Source organism: Cupressus sempervirens, chromosome 11, assembly GCF_028749045.1.
Source record: "Cupressus sempervirens isolate cs-2001-9-10 chromosome 11, ASM2874904v1, whole genome shotgun sequence".
In the NCBI taxonomy this organism is placed as follows: domain Eukaryota; kingdom Viridiplantae; phylum Streptophyta; class Pinopsida; order Cupressales; family Cupressaceae; genus Cupressus; species Cupressus sempervirens.
In genome coordinates, this window is record NC_143128.1 from 591,992,133 (window position 1) to 592,013,289 (window position 21,157).

A 21,157-nucleotide genomic window follows, 5' to 3' on the forward strand; every position below is an offset into this window, starting at 1 on the left:
TTAGGATTCAACATTGTAGTTTTCAAGTCAAACTCATTGACCATGTTTCATGAGCAGTGGTTCACAAGGACCCATCTCTCATGTGAATGAAACGAATGCTTAGCAGTAGCACTCATTGCATCTAGGTGATGCTCACAAGGGTGAAGCACCAAACCTCACCCAGGAAGGCCAAATGCTTCACCCCAATGAGAATCACCTAGATGAAATAGGGTGAGTGCTCCACTCATTCTCTTGAGAGATGGGTTCTTGTGAACCATTATTCATAAAACATGGGTCAATGAGTTTGACTCAAAAAACTACACAATTGAATACATATATTGTTAAAATGGGATAGTTAATTAAGATGATAAGTATTGTTCTACAATATGATGATCTTCAAACTGTAGGAAGTATATCACATTTATTGATTTCGATGTGTATCTTCCCATCACCAAAAGCTATATATATATATTCAATAGCAACTTTAGGATCGGTCATGACTCTTAATAGTGAAAGGTCACAATTAGTTAGTGTTCACTAACTAACTCAAGCCAATATAATCAATCCATATATAAGATATTGAATATATATATTATGCACATGATTCAACTTAGTCAGATATGAAGCTGGTATATTTTCAGACTTGTTATGACAGAGATATGTATGTGAAACATACATTCACATATATGTGCACAAATAGATCTGCAATAATCTAAGGGAAACTATCATAAATCAACACTCCCTCTTAGCGAGGGAAGATTAACTATGTATGAAGAAATTTAGATATCACCTTACTCATGATATCAAGAAATATATTGAACATCAAGTTAGCATGATATTCATATATCCTAGTTATGGTATGTGCACTAACATCATGTCGCATGATGTCTACGATAACTTATCATGGCTTATCCACAGATAGTAGGTCACATATTATCCACCATGATTATCTCATAAAGAACAAATTGATATACAACTGATATAAAGTCAGTATGATATCTATCAATAAGTCCATGAGATAATAACTATCAAGACATTTCTAAGAATATCAAGTCAATGTGATATTCATCGTGATGGTAAGCATTGTAAAGTCATCACCTTACAATGTTGAATACAAGTGTATAATATCATAAAGATCATCACATTTTTGTAATGTACACAGGGCATAGGCCCATCAAAGGCATGAAGTCACACGCATGACATCAAAATATTTACATGAAGTCACCATAAATTCTCTCACGTGGTGTTGTAATGGAATTATGCACGTGACATCCACCATGAACCATATTAGAGGGTGGATACATCATAACTACCATCAGAGGGTGGAACAAGGGCTTTACTTTAAACTTCTCTCTCACAGAGAAGAATCCAATAATGTACATTTCCAAAAATCAATGATTCTAAGATTCCCTCTTACTAATGATTTCATTCTTCACAACTTCAATCTAGTCTCCAAATGCACAAACTTTACTTTGATATGAGACTTGGTGATAGTATTAGCCCCTCATACTTTAGTGGTTATGTACCTTCTCTAGAAACCATCTCCATCGTCTACTCATCTGAATCACTATGATCAAAGATCCACTTGGAAAATATTCTAAAAACTCTCTATGTTATGATCACAATATTATTCATAGGAGTAGTTTCTCGTACACAGATGTACTTTTCTTTTGTACTTCTCATCCAAGGTTGCCTGTGATGGATTTTCAAACTCCCTCTGAATGTTGATTCTTCCTCTTCAAAGAACTATGATCATTTTATATTTGAACAAAATTCAATTGTAGTATTCTCCCTCTCAATAGAAGAGCCTCTTGGATTTATTTCATAATCCCAAATGTTATCATCTGCAAAAAAACCTCAATATCATTCCCAATGCATCATTTTTTTATTTTATTTTTTTAATCCCTGCACATCAATATCCTTGATATCAATTGCACCAATAAAGGTCCATATGCATAAGATCTAAAATGGTTCATATTTGAACTCTGATTGTATCGTTTCTCTAAAATCTCCCTTCTACAGGTGGTTCGAATGGGAATGGAATGTTGGTTTATCATTCGCCCCACAATGTAAAATTCCCAGTCATTTCATTTTGTAGAGTTGATTTTGATGATGACCAAACATAGAGTATTAGCAGTCACACTACTACATGAGTTTGCACTCTCCCTCTGCTACTTAGGCTCCCTCTAAATCTGTATGATCAAGATCTTGACCGCTGCCTCTTTAAAAGATGTAGCCTCCAACATTTTAGCCATATAGTATATGGAAATAGCAGATGTCCAAATCATAACTCAGTTGAATTGGTCTAGTAGCCAATTAGCTAGATTGATTAAGAATTCTTTTAAAAAATTATATCAGATTAGGTACAATAAAATGGACAATTAGTTGCTCCCAGCTAGCAGGGTCAAATACAATTTTCCAAAGTGATAAAATTGTATATGTAGAAGCTTCACTTGCATTCCAGGCATGAAGCACATTCCCCAACTTATAACAAATGGTTGGACACCAAGTACTAAAGTTGGTAGTAATTTCTCCCCAAGTTTCCAAAAAAAAAAAAATGTAGCATAAGTTTAGGGTCCCTAGGCTCCCACGAATTAGTAACAACTATTCTCAGTGCTGGAAGAATAACTTCAGTGAAGAGTTGAGTGTAAGGAGTTGAAGAAGAAAGTTCTGTTTTAGTGTAAATTCCATTATCACGAGGCTCATTCCCTTGCAGTTTGTGCCATCTAGTTAATTGATTCATCTGAGGAATACTAAGATAATCCATTATCCTATCATTGATATCATGCTCCACAATTCCTTCCTTAGGTAGCTCAATTAGTGCATGTGAGCTCAAGTTTGTAGATATTGCTGATAAAACCAAATGAAGAAGATTCCCAATGCTGCAACTACTTTAGGTAAGAAAAGAGTCCAAATCCACAATAAGCCAAGTAACCCTTCAAAGTCTTTTTAGTCTTTTCTAGATAACCCATACTCATCATTTCTGATCTCATTCACTTCCTCTGTACTATAAAATTTTGGATACATCTTGAACTTGGCATAGGCCTCATAAGTATAGTGCCTGTAAAAATATATCTTTGGGCCTTCAAATGAATGAGGGTGTTCAAATGCAAGATCCCAAACCCCCTCAAAGTTACAATAGTGACTTCTTCTTCATTCAATGCCATAGGAGCCTATGATTTTGAAAGAAAGTTTTCATCAGACGCTTCTTCAAGAATTGTCTTAGTTTCATTTCCTACTTCTCCTCCAAGCTAGTTGGCTTGATGGAAGTCCTTCCCTATGACCTCTCTTACACTAAGTTTGTAGATTGGACAACATTATTGAAAAATGAAATTGTTTCTTCTGATTATGATTCTGTAATATTGCATGGTGATAATTGCTTAGATGACTGCTTGTACTACCCAACAATGATTGCCTCATATGTTATGGTGATTTCTTAGTAGGTACAAATGCAATCAATGAAATCACAAGAAAAATATTAATCAAGAGCTCCGGTTGATTTGATGCAAAGTTTATTACTTTATATCTCTCCTAGCAACCACCCAATCTACTCCAAATGATCAGTTGAGTCACATAGGTAGCATTCATATCGTGGCTGAGCTATCTACACCAAGCCACCATGAATCTTTATCTTCAATCTAGAGAAGTCAATTATTGTAGATATTTGTCATAGCATTGCACATCCACCCAGCAAGCCCAATCCCCCAATAGCATATAGATCCATCAAACCCAACGATACATCTCCAGCTCAGCACTGTCGTGTCATCCCTAAAGTTCGTTCAACAAGCACTTGGAAAGATGAGTATTTCTCTTGAATTTGCATCATCTACAAGCATCTACCATGTTCATTGCAAATACTCATCTTTAAATAGGGAGTGCTCAATATATTCTACTGTGCCTTGAAAGAAATTATCTCAATGTTGATTGTACTAGACATTTGACGTGTAGAATGTTCCCAGAACATTGTATCAGTAGATTAAGCACATCATGTGACATTCCCTTGAAGCAGCCATATTCATGCATCATGTGATCCAAACTTTGATTAATCTGTAATGCCAAAACAAACATCAAACATCAAAAGTGCCCACATTTGGTGCTGACTTGAGCACTGACATTAATCAACCATTAGCATTCTAACATTCCCAAGTCGTGGTGCCCATGAGCATTGACATCGAACACTCTCCAATATCTCTTCTTGGCATTGTCCATCTTATCTCCCTCCGATGTTCAACAACATTGAAGTGCAAACAAGAATGTTGAGCATGTTTTGCATCTATCACAACATTGATAATTGATTGCCTAACTCGCCTGAGTTTTGTAGTGTTCAACAACCTGAACATGGATTGGGAGCTACAAGTGGTCCCAAAATGTGCCACAGATGCTAAGACATCCATGTGAAGAGTGAAGAAGCATTGCATATACATTCATGAGTGACATAGACTTCTGATTCATTATTGAAGCTTTCCATCCTATACTATGACCTACACAAGTACATGTCCAAACATTGATCTCACAACACTGTGCAGGAGATCTGAAACTTGGGACATGTGCTCTCACTTCCTTGTCTCACCACCTGTGCTCCAAATATTCATAATAAGTTCAAGTTTATCAGAAATCCATTTTTTATTCAACTTTAGTCCTTTGAAAGACCCCTAAGATTGAGTGGCTCTAATATTGCAATTTTAAGAAGGTGTTGAAATACTTCCTCTAATGTTAACACCCTTCTTCCATTATCACTTCATGAAGTTATTTTCATATAGGACAACTAGAATCCTTTTCACTTGCCAATTGACTATCCTACTATAACTTTTATCTCTCCCAGATTTTGCTTTGATACCAGCTAAAATGAGATAGTTGATTAAGATGATAAGTATTGTTCTGCAAATATGATGATCTTCAAACTGTAGGAAGTATGTCACATTTATTGATTTCAATGTGTATCTTCCCATCAAGAAAGCATATATATATATATTATATTCAATAGCAACTTTAGGATCGGTCATGGCTCTTAATTGTGAAAGGTCATGATTAGTTAGTGTTCACTAACTCACTGAATCCAATATAATTGATCCATATACAAGATATTGAATATATATATTATGCACATGATTCAACTTACTTAGATATGAAGCTAGTATAGTTTCAGACTTGTTATGAAGATAATCTGACTGAAGCTATCATATAACAACAGATATCAATATCAGCTAGGATGGGTTTTAAATTTCATTAAACATAGGATGAGAAATTGTATGGACACTCTTGTCAGATCCTTTTATAAATTACTTCAAAATTATTCAATAGAAATAAGTAGAGCTGACTTACTTAGATTCATTAACATTTCAAACATGTAAATATTTGATTTCAAATGCCCTTGCAATTGCTAAATCTTAAAATCAAAATATAAGCCAATGAAAAGCTACAAATTCATCTAATGGGGCATCCCTTCTGTGTGAAATCATAATTTTAATCTGCCTCTATATTTCTTGTTTTCTGCCTAATATAGGTGCAACTTTTAAATATAGAGTAATGAGCTGCAACTGCAAGTATTGATCAATGCTTTTATAATAATTTTGAGACTGGAATAAGATGTTTTTATTTAAATTATCAATTCTATTATGTAGTTTTGATTTAGAATAACTAAGACTCAGGATAATAGCAATGATTTGAGCATTAATGAGGCAGTGATGCTACACAAAGAAGCAAAGTTCCACTCAGTGGTAGAGAACTGCACACATCAGAATATTGCATGTGGGGTGAACTTTATGATTTTACATTTTGAGCTTATTTGCATGCTATTTCCATAGCTATACATTTGAAGATTGACAACATTAGTTGGCTTTTGATTTGCATACTTTTATGCAAAGTCTTGTTGAGTCTATTGGTGCAAAAATAGTGACAATCACTTAAAATCATTGTTGTTGATGTGTAAGGGCATGACATAATTTGCTTCATCAAATTGTAAATGATGACACACACACACAAAAACTAGGCAAGGTTAGTTTCTCCATTCATCAAACCTTGAGATGAATAGATTTAAAGGCATGGAGCAAAGATGAAGGATGACAATAATCCAAATTGTTTTCCCTAGGATGATGAGATAATGTTAATATCATATTCTTTGAATGATATAGAAAGTGAAAAATGAATTGATACTTTGCCAATTATGGATGGTAGAGAACTTGTGCTCTTGTAAGAGGTCAAAAGTTAAAATCTGTAGTGGGGAGGGGTTGTACACCTTATATTAAAAGCATTAATATAAGCACAATAACAATAGAAATCAACCAAAGAGTACTGTCCTAAATTTGATTATTGTTGAGGCAAAGCGTGCTTCGAGTACTTGAACAGTAGACTTGGTGAGTTGACTGAAAGAGTCAACTCATTGAGGTGACTGGGTGGGAGTGACTTGGCGAGCTGACCTAGAGAGTTGACCTAGGGGATGGGCTTGGTGAGAGAACTTAAAGAGTCAACTTGGTGAGTGCACTTGAATTGTTGGCTTGGTGAGCAGACTTGGGGACTTGGTGGGACATGTGGGCAAGCTGACTTGGTGAGGTGACTTGGTGACATGAATTGGTAGGCTAGCTTGGTGAGCCGACCTTAAAGAGTCAACTTTGTGAGTGTACTCAAACAATCAACTTGGTGACATGACTTGGTGGGCTTGGTGAGCCGACCTAGCGTGCATACTTGAACAGTAGACTTGGTGAGCTAACTTAAAGAGTCAACTCATTGAGGTGACTCGGTGGGGGTGACTTGGTGGGCTGACCTAGAGAGTTGACATAGGGTGAACTTGGTGAGCGAACTTAAAGAGTTGACTTGGTGAGCATACTTGAATTGTCAGCTTGGCGAGCTAACTATGGGAGTCAGCTTGGCAAGCTGATATGGCGAGTCGACTTAAAGTGGCAACTTGGTGGTGCAAGTTGGTGAGCTGACTTATCGAGGCCACTTGGTGAGGCGACTTCATGAAGTGACTTGGTGAGCTGACCTACTAAGTGTACTTAAAGACTAACCTTGATGAGGCACTTTGGTGGGGTGACTTGATGAAAAAACTTGGCGTGCTAACCAAGTGAGTTTACATGGTGAGCAAGCTTAGAGAAGCAACTATATGGGGCAACTTCATAAGCACACTGAGTGAGCCCACTTGTTGGGGCAAGGTGGTAAAACCATTGGGTGAGTCAACTTCATGAGCTAACTTAATGAGTCAACTCGTTGAGGTGACTGGGTGGGGGTGACTTGGTGAGCTGACCTGGAGAGTTGGCCTAAGGGGTGGACTTGGTGAGTGAACTTAGAGAGTCAACTTGGTGAGCGTACTTTAATTGTCAGCTTGGCAAGCTGACTTGGCCAGGAGCTGGCCTAGCAATCTAACATGGTGAGTGGGCTTAAAGTGGCAACTTGGTGGGGCAAGTTGGCGAGCTGACTTAGCGAGGCCACTTAGAGACGTGACATGGCGAGCTAACTTGGTGAGCAAGCTCGATGAGTGGATCTAAAGATTGACCTTGTTGAAGCATTTTGGTGGGGTGGCTTGATTACCAAACTCAAAGAGTCAACTTGGTGAGCATACTAGTGCATTTGGGTTCATTTTTCAACCTTCATTGATCAAATTTTTGACCAAATTTGACCAACCCATTGGTCAAAATTTATCTGGTCAAAATTTTTACCAACTCACTGGTAAATTTTTTTCAGGCATTCTATAAAATAGTCACATGTCTTGCGTATGATATGACATTTTGCATGTATCCTGCACTCTCTCTCATTCGGCTAATGATGGATTACGTAGAGTGATCTGAAACCATGATGCTAAAAAATACACAATCAAATCCAAAATGAACATGCACTACAAATGGATTGTGGAAATCTGATATTGGTAAAATTGCATGCATGTCTACTAGGACAATCACAACTTAAACATATATTTGTCCTAGTAGACATGCATGCAAAATTAACAATATCATATTTCCACAATCCATTTGTAATGCAAGTTCATTTTGGATTTGATTGTGTGTGTTTTTTAGCATCATGGTTTCAGATCACTCTCTGTAATCCATCATCAGCTGGATGAGAGAGTGTAGGATGCATGAAAAATGTCATATCATACACAAGACATGTGACTATTTTATAGAATGCCTGAAAAAAAATTTACACCTTTCTATTGGTAGAAATTTCTACCTTCGTTGGTCAAAATTTTTGACCTTTATTGGTCGAAATTTCTACCTTTTTTGGTTAAACTTTTTTGACCTTCGTTGGTCAAAATTTCTACCTTCATTGGTCAAAATTTTTGACCTTCATTGGTTGAAATTTCTACCTTAATCCACGAAATCTTTAACCCTCGTTGGTCAAAATTTCTACCTTGCTTGGTCAAAAATTTTGACCTTCATTGGTGGAAATTTCTACCTTTATTGGTCAAAATTTTGACCAATTCCTGTTAGAACTTGCACATGGCAATTGAGATTTTTCGACCAACGTATTGGTCAAAATTTTGACCAACATAAGGTTGGTCAAAATTTTGACCGAAAAAATTCTGACCAATGGGTTGGTCGAAGTTGGTCGAAGTTTGGTCAAAATTTGGGTCAAAATTTTGACCATTAATGGTCGAAAAATGGTCTCAAATGTACTAGTGGATGGCTATGGGTGGGCCAGATATAGGCGGTCCACTGGTGGAGCGTGGGTCTCCACTGGGTAGAGTGGCCCAAAATAATTTTAAACTTTTTTTTTTTTTGAAAAATCATGAGGGCTAAAAAATTTTCCCAGATGCTCGAAAGCCAAAAAAGAAATTTTTTATATGGATCCTGACTATAAACGACCTTCTAGATCTAATGGCAGCATTTGTTTAGGCCCAAAGTGTCCCAAAAAGTCACTCTTCCTCTCGATTGAAGAAAAAACCTCAAAAAAGCTGGGGTTTCTAACTCTAAATCGCGACTTCAAAAATCTTTCGAACAAGAAGCAGCAGAGCGGCTCTGATACCATGTAGAAGTTGTGAAAACCAACTTCATAGATTGCCAAGATCACCTACATTTGAATAACCTGTTGAAGTGAAACTAAAAAGAGAAGGAAAAAGTAGAGCTTGGAAAAACTCAACAAGATGAGAGAAAAACTGTATTCCAAGAGTGATTGAATGAATGCTTCCAAGAGTTTAACCTTAAAGGTGAACGAAAGCCCTAAAGCCTAAAAAAGTTAGGTTGCACAATATAATTAATATAAAATATTAATTATATGCACCTAAGAGATAGCTTAAGAAAACTAGAGTAATAGGAAACTTATTTAATTAAATCAAAGTGATTTAATTAATAAGTATAAACAATTAATTACTCTAATACTTAACATCTCCCCAAAACTTGTCATTTTACAAAAATGCTGACAACAACTTTTTTTTGACAATTTTACATTTTTTTTGGCACATTTTTCATGTTATGATTTCACATGCTTTCTTGGCACCCTAAATAGGTCCAAAATCTTATTATGACCTTTTAACACTACACCTATGGCTTTACATGACATTTTCAACATTTAGGCTCTCTTTGACCCACATTTATTAAAACATGAACTTGGTCAACATGACCTTAATTGAACACTTAATAACATGAATTGAAACAACTAATACACTAACCTATGAAGAATTAAAAATATACTAATTATGACTCCAAATTCCAAGGGTATGGTCAGGGTGATCCTGCACCAAAGATATAGAAAACTTTCCCAAACATGAAAAATGGAAAGAAATGTCAGTCATAATAGAAACAAAGGCAAATGATAAGAGCAACAGAGTAGAAACAAATTCAAAGTCAAGAAAACCTAGCAATTTTTTTGGAAAGCACTTATATTTATCAAGACCCTATTACAACATAGTCTAGCCACCTTCCACAAAACTTATGGCCCCATTTGAATTCAATGATAGAGAATTTTATCGAAATTCTTTATGTTTGTTATTTATAATATCACTAGAGATTATAAAGTGTGTAGACCTATATTTAAAATTATTGACAATGTTTGTGTTGGAGTTGGATGAAAGCCAACTCCGAAGATGCCCAAGATCACCTATATGCAAGAACCTATCAAAAGGAAGCCAAGGAGAGGAAGAGCATGGAGCAAGGGAAAAACCCTAAATAGACATGGGAGACAATATGAAAACACAAGAAGAATATGTATTTACAATCAAAATGTCTTATGAAAATACAATGAGAGAGAGGTCGCTTATAAAGACCTCAAGGAAACTTGTAGAACAAGCTGAAAGGTGGTAGAAGATAAGGTTGACAACCAATCACACTTCCACAAAAAGGTGGAACATGCTAAAAGGGAACAAACTCCCGTGTTATCAACAACTAACCACTACATGCATTAAATAAAAAATATTAAATAAATGCATTTACCTAAGTAAGCTTAAGTAAATAGAATAAATAATTAATAAATTAATTATTTACTTTAACACCCCCCCTTAAGTGCAACTTAGGGAAATGCCTTCAGCTCACAAAAATAAGATGAAATGCAGGATGGGTCATAGCAACGAGGCCATGTTAGGTACCCATGTATAATGCAAAAGAATGCAACCTCTGTAAATAGGGAAAGAGAGAAAACCACGTGGGAAAAAACCTCCCCCAAAAAGAGGTAAGAACCTAGTGAAGAACTGGAGAAGCCCCCAACTAGGGAAATGTCCCCAAAAATAAGAACCAAGAGTGATCATAAGAGCATCACTAAACCATGAAGAGCCACAAAATTTTCCATCAAAAAGAGAATTGCTGATCTAAAGAACCTCCATGGAAGAAAAAGGCACAAATCAAGCATGTCTATATGGTAAATGATCCATCTCACCGAAATGCATAGGTAGTCAGCCACTGCAATCACCTTGTACATAGGGTCAACCACTAAATACATAGTTCACCACTATTGAACCATCAAACTATGGATGCATTAGAACAACAACATAGCCCCCCCTTAATGCAGATGGGGTGTGGTGATAGGCAACTGAGAAGATGGGCCAAAATCTCTTGTAGATAAACTAAGAATGACAAGAGAGGGAAAGAGGTACAAACACCTATAAAGACATGATCAAATTGATGTTACATGGGGCTAATTTCATGGAAGGGACACTCAATTAGCAAAGGGAGAATGCCTCAAATAGCAAACAACTATGCCCCCATGGTGCTTTATGAAAATAGTGCATGTATAACTGACTCAAAACAACATTCATGATCCCCAAAATGTAAAAGTAGCACTTTATCTTAGTGAAATACATAATGATAGCTACAATGATTAGAACTTAAAACTAGCTTCACCAAAGTTTCCATCTCGAAACCAGCTTTCTGGCACTTCTTTCGGATTAAAAAAATACCTCTGTATGCTCAAGTTATGGCCAAAAAATACAAGTAGGTCAAAAAGGACCTTGAAGGAGATGTGCAAGCAAGGATGATGTAGCACTGATGTTAGCAAGTCATGGGTTTAAAATTGATGGCTTGGAGGTGATTACCACAAAAAAAGATGCCACATGGCAAATTGTTGAGTTAGCAGGGTGACATGGAAAAGTGCCATGTGGCACTCATGCCACATGTCACCCCTTGGTTGGTGCTGACCTGGCTGGTGGACTAGCGGCTATACTACCAATAGTGCAGAGGATGGTGTTGAGGTGGTGGGCACATAGGCGAAGAAATGTTGTGCTATCAAAGCAGTGGAACAGGGAGGAGGCAACAAATTTAGGCAGAGCCATTGCTGCAGGCAGAGGCTAGGTAGCCTATCGGCTAGTGAGTGGTGTGCAGGTGGCCGCCCGATGGTGTTTTGGTAAAGCAGCCTATGCTTTTTTTATTTTTTTATTTTTTTCCCAAAAACTATATGATCCGTATGGAAATAACCTACAAGCAAAAAAAATAATTTCCTCCCAGAGCTCTATCTCCAAAATCGAAAAGCTTTATATGAATGCTGACTGCAAATGGCCTTTTGAATCCAATGATAGCATTTGTTTGGGCTGAAAGTGCTCCAAAAAAATTTTGATTCCTTAATTTGAAGAAAAATGCACAAACAAACTAGGGTTTGTAAGTCCAAATCATAGCTTCAAAAAATTCTTCAATGAAGTAGTAGTAGGAAGGCTCTAATACCATGTTGGAGTTAGATGAAAGTAAACTCCAAAGACGCCCAAGATCACCTGCATGCGAGAAATTGTCAAAGGGAAGCCAAGGGGAGGAAGAGCATGGAGCAAGGGAAAAACCCTAAATAGACATGAGACACAATATGCAAACACAAGAAGAATATGTATTTACAATTAGAATGTCTTATGAAAATACAATGAGAGAGTGGTCCCTTATAAAGACCTCAAGGAAGCTTGTAGAAAAAGCTGTAAGGTGGTAGAAGATAAGGTTGACAACCAAGCACATTTCCACAAAAAGGTTGAACATGCTAGAAGGGAATAAACTCCCGTGTTGTCAACAACTAACCACTACATGCATTAAATACAAAATATTAAATAAATGCATTTACCTAAGTAAGCTTAAGTAAATAGAATAAATAATTAATAAATTAATTATTTACTCTAACAGTTTGAATCATGAATTTATAGTGGAGAAAACATGAATGGATGACATAGGTGTCATGGTGTTTGACAGATGGTTGTTTGGGAGGTGTTTGAAATGTATTAGCTCTACTTTCTTTGAAATTTTGAATGCATGCACCAAGTTTTGGGAATATTACACCATTCTTGTAGTTGTTTTAAGGTTAAATAGGATTTTTTTTTGAGTTTTTGAAACAATTCATATATTAGGGAGTCATTTTAGGGTGCTTCCTATAATATAGGATCTCAAAAAGAAAAGCATTATGTTTATTCTTATTTAATAGAGATGAAGAATCAAGCGCGATATCATTTGTGTAAAATCTTTGCATGCTTCCATAATTCTACCCAAAGTCTCACATGGTATTAACATAACAAAATTATTCCAAGAGATAAATGTAATTGCATAATATTGGGGGATCTAAGATGAAGAAGATTTAGATTTTTATGGAGAGGCCTCTAATCTAGACAATTATGGAGTACATGGTTGATCACTTTATTTCAATTTCACATGAAACAAGTCCTTTTTCTAGATGAAGAGTTTATTGCATAGATCTTATGAGACATGCTACATGGAATTTGTACTGGCTATGAAAGCAAGAAACTACTCATACCCTATTGTATATTGTCTTTGTATATGTCTGTATTGTCTTTTTATTGCATTATGATTAATTTTTGTGATCTAATTTCAATTGACCTCTGTTGAATATTAGTTTGATCTATGTTTTTTTCTATGAGCCTTGTCACAACATACTAGTTGAGAGTTGGAATATCCATGATTGTAGAGTTCAAATATTAGTAATCATAGGGACAACCACACCATTAAAAGTTGTGACCAAAACCATAAGAGAAAGAGGATCCTCCAAGAAAGACATGAGCAAGGAAGACACACATACCCCATTGAAAAACCAACATGCAGAGTGGATCAACAAAAGAAAAGGAGCTTTGGTGACACCATCAACAACAAGAGGAACCCAAACTATGGCAGAAGTAACTGGAACCAACATAATGTTCTCTTGAATCACATGATTGTCTACATAATGTTGTAAGTTATTAAGCATGACTTTACGATCATACTCACAATATGTTAGTATAGATTATCTAGAGGCAAGTGATTCTTGGCAAACACTCCACAAAATCACATTCATTGCTCATTGATTTTAGGGGATACATGTATAATGCTATGTATTAAATATTTTTTATTGAAATCAGCTATTATAAAAAGATAATAAAAGACAAATAGATTTAGAAAAAAATAGTTAAAGTAGACCTTGTACAATTGTGGACAATTTTCAATATTAGGTAGACCCATAGGAGAGGAAATGGAGTGTGCTTCAAAAGGAAGAAATTTGTGCTACATGAATAAAGGTATACCACATTGAAAGGACCTTATAGAAGAAATTTTAAGAAATAAACATGCATTCTAAACCCTTGGGATATGTGTAGATAAGTAAATACAACACAATATCTCATCATGTGTCAAGACATGAGATATAACATTGAATGATACCACAAGGAAAACATCTGAAGAACATGTGAAAAGAATAAATTTGTTCTTATTTGTTAGAAATAAATTTTACTATGTTGATCACATGCATACACTATTTAGTGCAGATCATACAATTTCCTCTTTGGCCCCTCTCACCAAGATTGTGTTTGACATTCTTCTAAGTTGTTTGATTGATACTGCTTCTAATAAGCATTTCATAGATATTGTTGCATTTCCATTTCTTTTTTATATTACTATAGATAAGAAGCCCAACATCATGATTATCTCTCCATGTATGAAGCCATGGATTCAACACACATTTTGTTTGGAACATTAGTTTATTGAGGACTTGACATGAAAAAAGGTAGATCACTGCCAAAAGGCCACTTGGAAACATTTGGTGGTGGTCCACCTATTTTCATGTGAAGTCCTCAATAAACTAATGTTGTATAGAAAATGTCTGTTGAATCCATGGTTTCCTACATGGAGAAATAATCATGATGTTGGCCTTCTTATCTATAGTAATATAAAAAGGAAATGGAAATGCAACACTATCTATGAAAAGCTTGAGTAGAAATAGTATCAATCAGAAAACTTAGAAGAATATCAAACACAATCTCTATGAGAGGGGCCAAAGAGGAAATTGCATGACTTGTGCTAAGAAACATATGTGTGTGATCAACATAGTAAAATGTATTTATAACAAAGAAGAACAATTTTTTTTTCATATATCAATAGGTCGTCATAATTGTGATGGTCAGGTTTGATGGAATGTTGTTATAACAAGAGCATTACCATCACATATCCATCACACTTGCAATAGATAAAGATGACAAAGAGCCATCACACATATGACACTACTATCATATACCTTCATAGTTGCAACAACCATTCTGACACTTGACTGTTGGCCATATAGTGGGATTGTTACTATTAGGATAGAAAATTGAAACTATTTGATATCGTAATTGCAACACTAGCTTGTCATAGTAATGACAATGTCATGGTGACCTACTGGCCCTTCTTCCTGCCAAATTGTGACAACTTTTAGTATCCTACTTGTGATAGATTAGGTTATCATTGCAATGTCTAATGCCAAAAGTCTGACGCCCATTTGATAGGAGACAATTCTTGGTACTGTCACTTGGGCGATAGTTAGCTATTGCAATTGCAATGTCCTACCATCGCAATTCGGGTCCAAATGTAGTAGTAAATAAATTAGATTATTGAAGAAAAGTTGTTATTCATTTTTATGTTGAAGTAAATAAAAAGGAAGACATTGTATTCAATTTCTATTATGTTTTGAAAACAAAAATGTTTTTCAATTGTAATCTGACTATAAAGCCCTTCTTTAACAAATTAAAGCCAAGCTATGTTACTAAACATTTTGTTTAATATGTTGCTAGATCTAGGTATATGCACCAAGTTGTGGTACCAATAAGGTGACAACTTTTTTTTTCATAGATTAGAGCATATGCGATTTTGAAAAAGTGAATTTTTATAGATGGACTGAATACCCATAGCCCATTATTGTCATCTTTGTTTTTTCACATTCCTATAGTAGCAGCATGTATGCGGGTTCAAGAAACAAAAGTTTTTGTCATCTTAGTTGCCAATATGCCTCCTTGCTGACAAAATTTGAGATCACAAGCACACCCATGCCCATGTCGTATATGATCTTAAGTTCATTTTGCATTTTTTGATATATTTTTCATATTGTTTTCTAGGATTTTTATATTGCTTTGTATGGTTTTACAATTTTTATTTAAATTTGTTTATTTATTTGGATTTCAATTGACTTTTTATTAGGAAATGTCCATAATCAATCAGCAAATCCACAAGAACCTCAACACTGTTGGAATTATAGAATTATAGATGAAGTAACCGGGGGGGTGAATTAGTTACCACAAAAAAAAATCTTGATCCCTTAGATGTCTTAAATAACTAGTTACTGCTATCACTTGGTAATCACATCACAAAATGTTGTAACTCAGTAGATTAACTTGTTACTGATTTCTAAGCATTCATAATTATTAGCAAGAATGCAAAAGTAAATAACATGATCACAAGAGACACCAGATTTAACATGGAAACCCAATATGGGAAAAACCAACAAGTAACTAGCTACCAATTTTGACTCTTCTGAAGTCAGCCCTGTTAGGAGCCAACCCTGTTAAAGGTTAAAATACACATTGTTAGGCATGACCTTGTTAGAGGATATAATCACCCTATTAGAAGTGGTCTTGTTAGAGGTCTTTAGAATAATTCAACTAAACTATCACCTTGTTAGAGAATTTACAAAATGGCTGTTAAACCAACTCTGTTAAGAGATTTGAAATCACTACTACAATGATTAGAAAGTAACAATGAATTGACCTAAATAGGATGAAACTAAATTTTCTGATTACAGATCTCTATTCTGCACTATTAGATCCTTTTCGATCAAATATATCTTTTTTGCTCCTCAATGATCTCTGATCATCCTTCAAAATTTTCTTTCACAATAATCAATCTTCCTTCTCATTCATATTACATCAAATCCTTCACTTACAGTTAGAATTTTCAACTTGACTTCTCATATATACCATTCAGATTATCAAGTCGGCTCATTCATAAGTTACATTTACTAATAAACCATACATTAGTTGGCTACAAATATTACTTTAAACAAATAAATGTTATTTCATAAATCAATGAAATCCTTCATTGGTCAACCCTGCTCAATAAATACTACTTCCAAAAATAATTTCCTAAGTTAACAATCTTGACTCGGTTAACATTGCAACATCTGCAAAATCCTTTGGCTGCCGAGTTAACTCGGTAAGAACTAAATTCCTTCATTGTCCATGAGAGCTCGGTAAGAACTATTTTTGCCATATTTCCCTTTGATGACTGAGTGAGCTCAGTAACAACTAAATTTCTTTTTTTAACCTTGAAAGCTTGGTAACAATTATCTGCTCGATAGACATTGTAACCCTTCTTTACTAACCTTCTAAGCTAGGCAAGCTCTATCTTTTGCCTTGCTAACCATCTGAGCTTGGTAGACTCTATTTGATGACTAATATGACATTTGTGTAACATCAAAGACAACACACAATTGAACAATTTTATCCAACAAAAACTCTCAAAACCAAAACCCTCCCTAAGAAGAACAACAAATTCCACAACCCAAACCAATTGCAAGACCTCCACCAGGCACACAAGAAAATATAATAAATGAAATAGAGAGAGACAAAATTGAATTAGGAGGACTCATTACTCAGTTGAAAGAATTTGGACAAACTAATCCAATGAGGGCTCAATTGGCATCATCCCTCGAATCTATTAAGACCTAGATAGCCTTAGTTAGTGGTCAGTTAGATATTTGGCAGGTTAAGAGGGATGAACAAAAAAGATTTTATGCAAATAAATTGTTATATGAAGATGTTAAAGAAAAAGAAATACCAAAAGGTAGAATATGTGCATTATTTAGAAAACCTGGTGAGAAAAATACTATTAGAGAGGGTACTAAATAGTTCCCCATCCATTAGTGCATACACGATGCTATTAGAAATAATTTTAGGGATAGATGGTGGATAGTTTTTGATGCCCCTCCTTGCAACAATCGTGAGGTCCCCATGTATTTTTTGAAGAAATTATATTGTGAGTTTGTCCTTGGGGAGATCCCCAATTATTTTGATATATTAGACTCCAAAGGTGGAGGTGGGGGGTCATCATTTGAGAAGCTGGGAGCATGTCATGACTCTAATGTAGTTAGGGCACCTGTGGTCAAGCCACAGTGCGAGCATGTGACTATTCCTTCACTTGTGAAGGAACATGTAGAGGTCAGCACTCTAGGGACCATTAATTCTTTGACATAAACCCTTATCCATTCCACAAGCCCATTAGTTGAGGGAGAGCCTTCTGTGCGTCATGGTCACATGTGTACTTCATGCAGATCCCTATGCACATTTAGCACTCATGCTGGAGATGGTGCGGATGATGAGCTTTTCACTGATCAGTTCCTGAATTACACATTTGGCATTGACACACAGGTAAATTACAATTATAATTTACTAATTTGATCACATTTCATATGTATAGTGAATGATTAATTAATTAGAATCTATTGACATTGGTCAAAATTCAGTGTCAGAGTGTTGTCGAGCCTAGCAGCGATCCTCTGGGCCCATTCTTTGTCCCCTCCATGAGTCTAGAGGTATGTATCAATTTAATCATTTTAATTAATTCATATATTTTTTAAGTAATCATATTAAGGATTGACAAAAAAAATTATGCATGTGCATTAGTTCTCTATAGGGCCCTCAACCTTTACTACGAACTCGAAGCATAAACATCATACAAGCTTTGTACAGGTACAGTTGTTTCATGTAAATTTAATTCATTTGATTATATTGGTTTCATGTTTCATTTTACATGTAAGGTGTATTTTATGACATGTAGCTCATGACGTTGAACACCCCTCCTCATCTCCGATAATCTATTGATCGTGGAGTGGTCGTAGCTATGGATAACTCAAAACCATTGACTGAGGTATGAAAGAAGTTTCTTTTATTAAGTTTTTTACTATAGTTAGTCTCAAAATTTCTAATTTTATTCATTAGTGATTATATTTATTGAATTTTTTTAGGCTCTTAGCACACCTAATCATCCACAAGCCTTCGAGGTAGACTTACAAAGTGACTATTTGATGACAGTAAGAAAATAATTGATTTTATGTGTACATATATTTGATTTCAATGTATAATAAATATTGATTCATATCTACTTTGTTTGTATCAGCTCAAGTTAGAGAAGAGCCTCAACAAGAGGATGAGAGAGTGTGTCAAGAGGACCCCATCATCTCCACCGTCTCCCTCCACATGATGACAAAAGACTTCAAGAGATTTGTTTCCTTCCCCTCATGGGAAGGAAAAGATATAGTTGATCTAGACATGTATATATATACGCCTTAGTGGACATATTCAATACACATTTGATGTATGAAATTATTCGACTTATGACATTATTGGTTAATATATGATATGTTTGTTCATATACAAAATTATTAGTTATCATAATGTATTATTTGTTTGTTAGTGTACATGAAATTATTGGTTATCATTTCATATTATATGTTTGTTCATGTATGACATTAAGTTAGATATGTGCATGTATGACATTAAATTAGATATGTTTATGTATGACATTAAATTCAATACCTAATCTGTTTGAAACTTTGATATAAAATTGATTAACAATAAACTTTATCACTGTTTAACCATAAGTTAATCATTTTCAATATGTCATTGTCATATGATTTATGATCTTGTTCATGTTTAAAGTTTTCCTTCTCTATCATTTGTTTATCAATTTTAATTCAATACCTAATTAGTTTGAATTTTTGATACAATATTGATTGGCAATAAACTTTATTATTTAATATCAATTAGGACCTCCTAGCAATAAACTTTATCAGGCAATATTCGTGGACCTCCTAGAAATTGGTCACCTAAATGAGAACCTTGAGATTTATAAGGAACTCCATGAAAGAAATTGGTAGCTTGAGAAGCTCTCCATTTGTTAGCTGAATTAAAACCTTGGATTGTAGATGGTTGGCCTTCATTGAAGAGACCAATTTTATAGATATATAATCAAATAAATAGTGTATTCATATAAGCATAGAAATATTGTTACATAAGAAGAAGATCAAGTTTTACAATTGCTAATAATCATTAATGTATGCACATACACTTAAAACTAAAAAGGATGACCTAAAGAAGACAAATTAAGTATGAAGTTGATACAAAATCAATAAGAGAGTTCTAGCATGATATCTTCAATATTTTTTGAATTACAAAAAACTAAGTATTAGTATGATGATCTATGAATCTATATCACCATCTAGATGTCTCTCTGCATCTCCCTAACTCTCTCTATTTTATCTCACATTCATCCTCTTCTTATATCTCTATTCATTTATCACTATGTTTTTATTTCCTTTAATCTTCATGTCTACCTACACCTTCTTTTGTTTCCCTCTATCCCTATGCATCTTCTCCATGTTCAGCAAGCATTGGAGTTATAGGGATAGTGTTAAGAAACATGCTTATGTTGCAAAGAGAGGTGAGAAGGTGAAAATAAGGGTGTATTGTAAGTTGGAAGCTAAGGATGATAAGTGGGAATTTTATTATGATGATCCTAATGATCAACACATTTGCATGGAGGTTGTCCAAGGTAGAGCTCATTGCAGTCTTATGCTATGTGACAATCCATATGCAGATGTTATTTTGAATAAGTCTATTTTTGTCCCTTGATTGCAATCTTTGCTCCATGATGTTTTGATTTGGGAGGTGGTTAGATGGAACTATGAATATCTTTAAGTAATAAATTTTATTTATTTTGATTTAATTTATTATTAAAGATTTTAATGGATACAACTTTGCTATAAATATTTCTTCATTATAGGCTTAGTTATACCATTTTTACAATATCAATCTTCATGGTCACTTGTGGCTCTTCTCTAGTACTTATTTTTATAATCTTTATAAATAATAAATAATTTAGTTATAATAGAGTTTTAGTCTTTTGTGAAAATAATTTTTGAAGGAAGATTTTTCATTTAAAAATTTGTCTTACATTTAGTAAAATTGATATTTTCTGGACGCTTGAAGGGATTTCAACTTCACCAATAGATCAATGGCCTATTGACAATTATCTTTGTTTGAAATTACTCTATCCAACAAAATTAGATCAAAAGTTCTCTAAACATTTATGTTAATAATAAGATAAAAATTTGATCACAAGTTGTCACAAAGTTTGTGTAGAAGAAAAAATCATTGTTACAAAAAGAATATAGACAAGAAGAAAAAACACAAATAGCTTGTTGAGTTTCAATACATAACCACCATTCTTTATCATCAATTAAAAAATTTCAGAGATAGTAGAGAAAAGATGGATTATTTGCAAAAAAAAGTCATTTTAAAAATCATAAATGTAACATAATCACTGATAGTTTTATGTGTTTTCATACATTAATGATTGTAACATAATCATCAGTTGATTGGAATGTGTTGTTATTATTCTATAGTAACTAGATTAACATAAAAATAAAAGTTTAATAAATAGTTTTGATGTATAGGAAAGAGAGATATCTCACATGAGAGGGGGATGAATCTAAGATGACACAT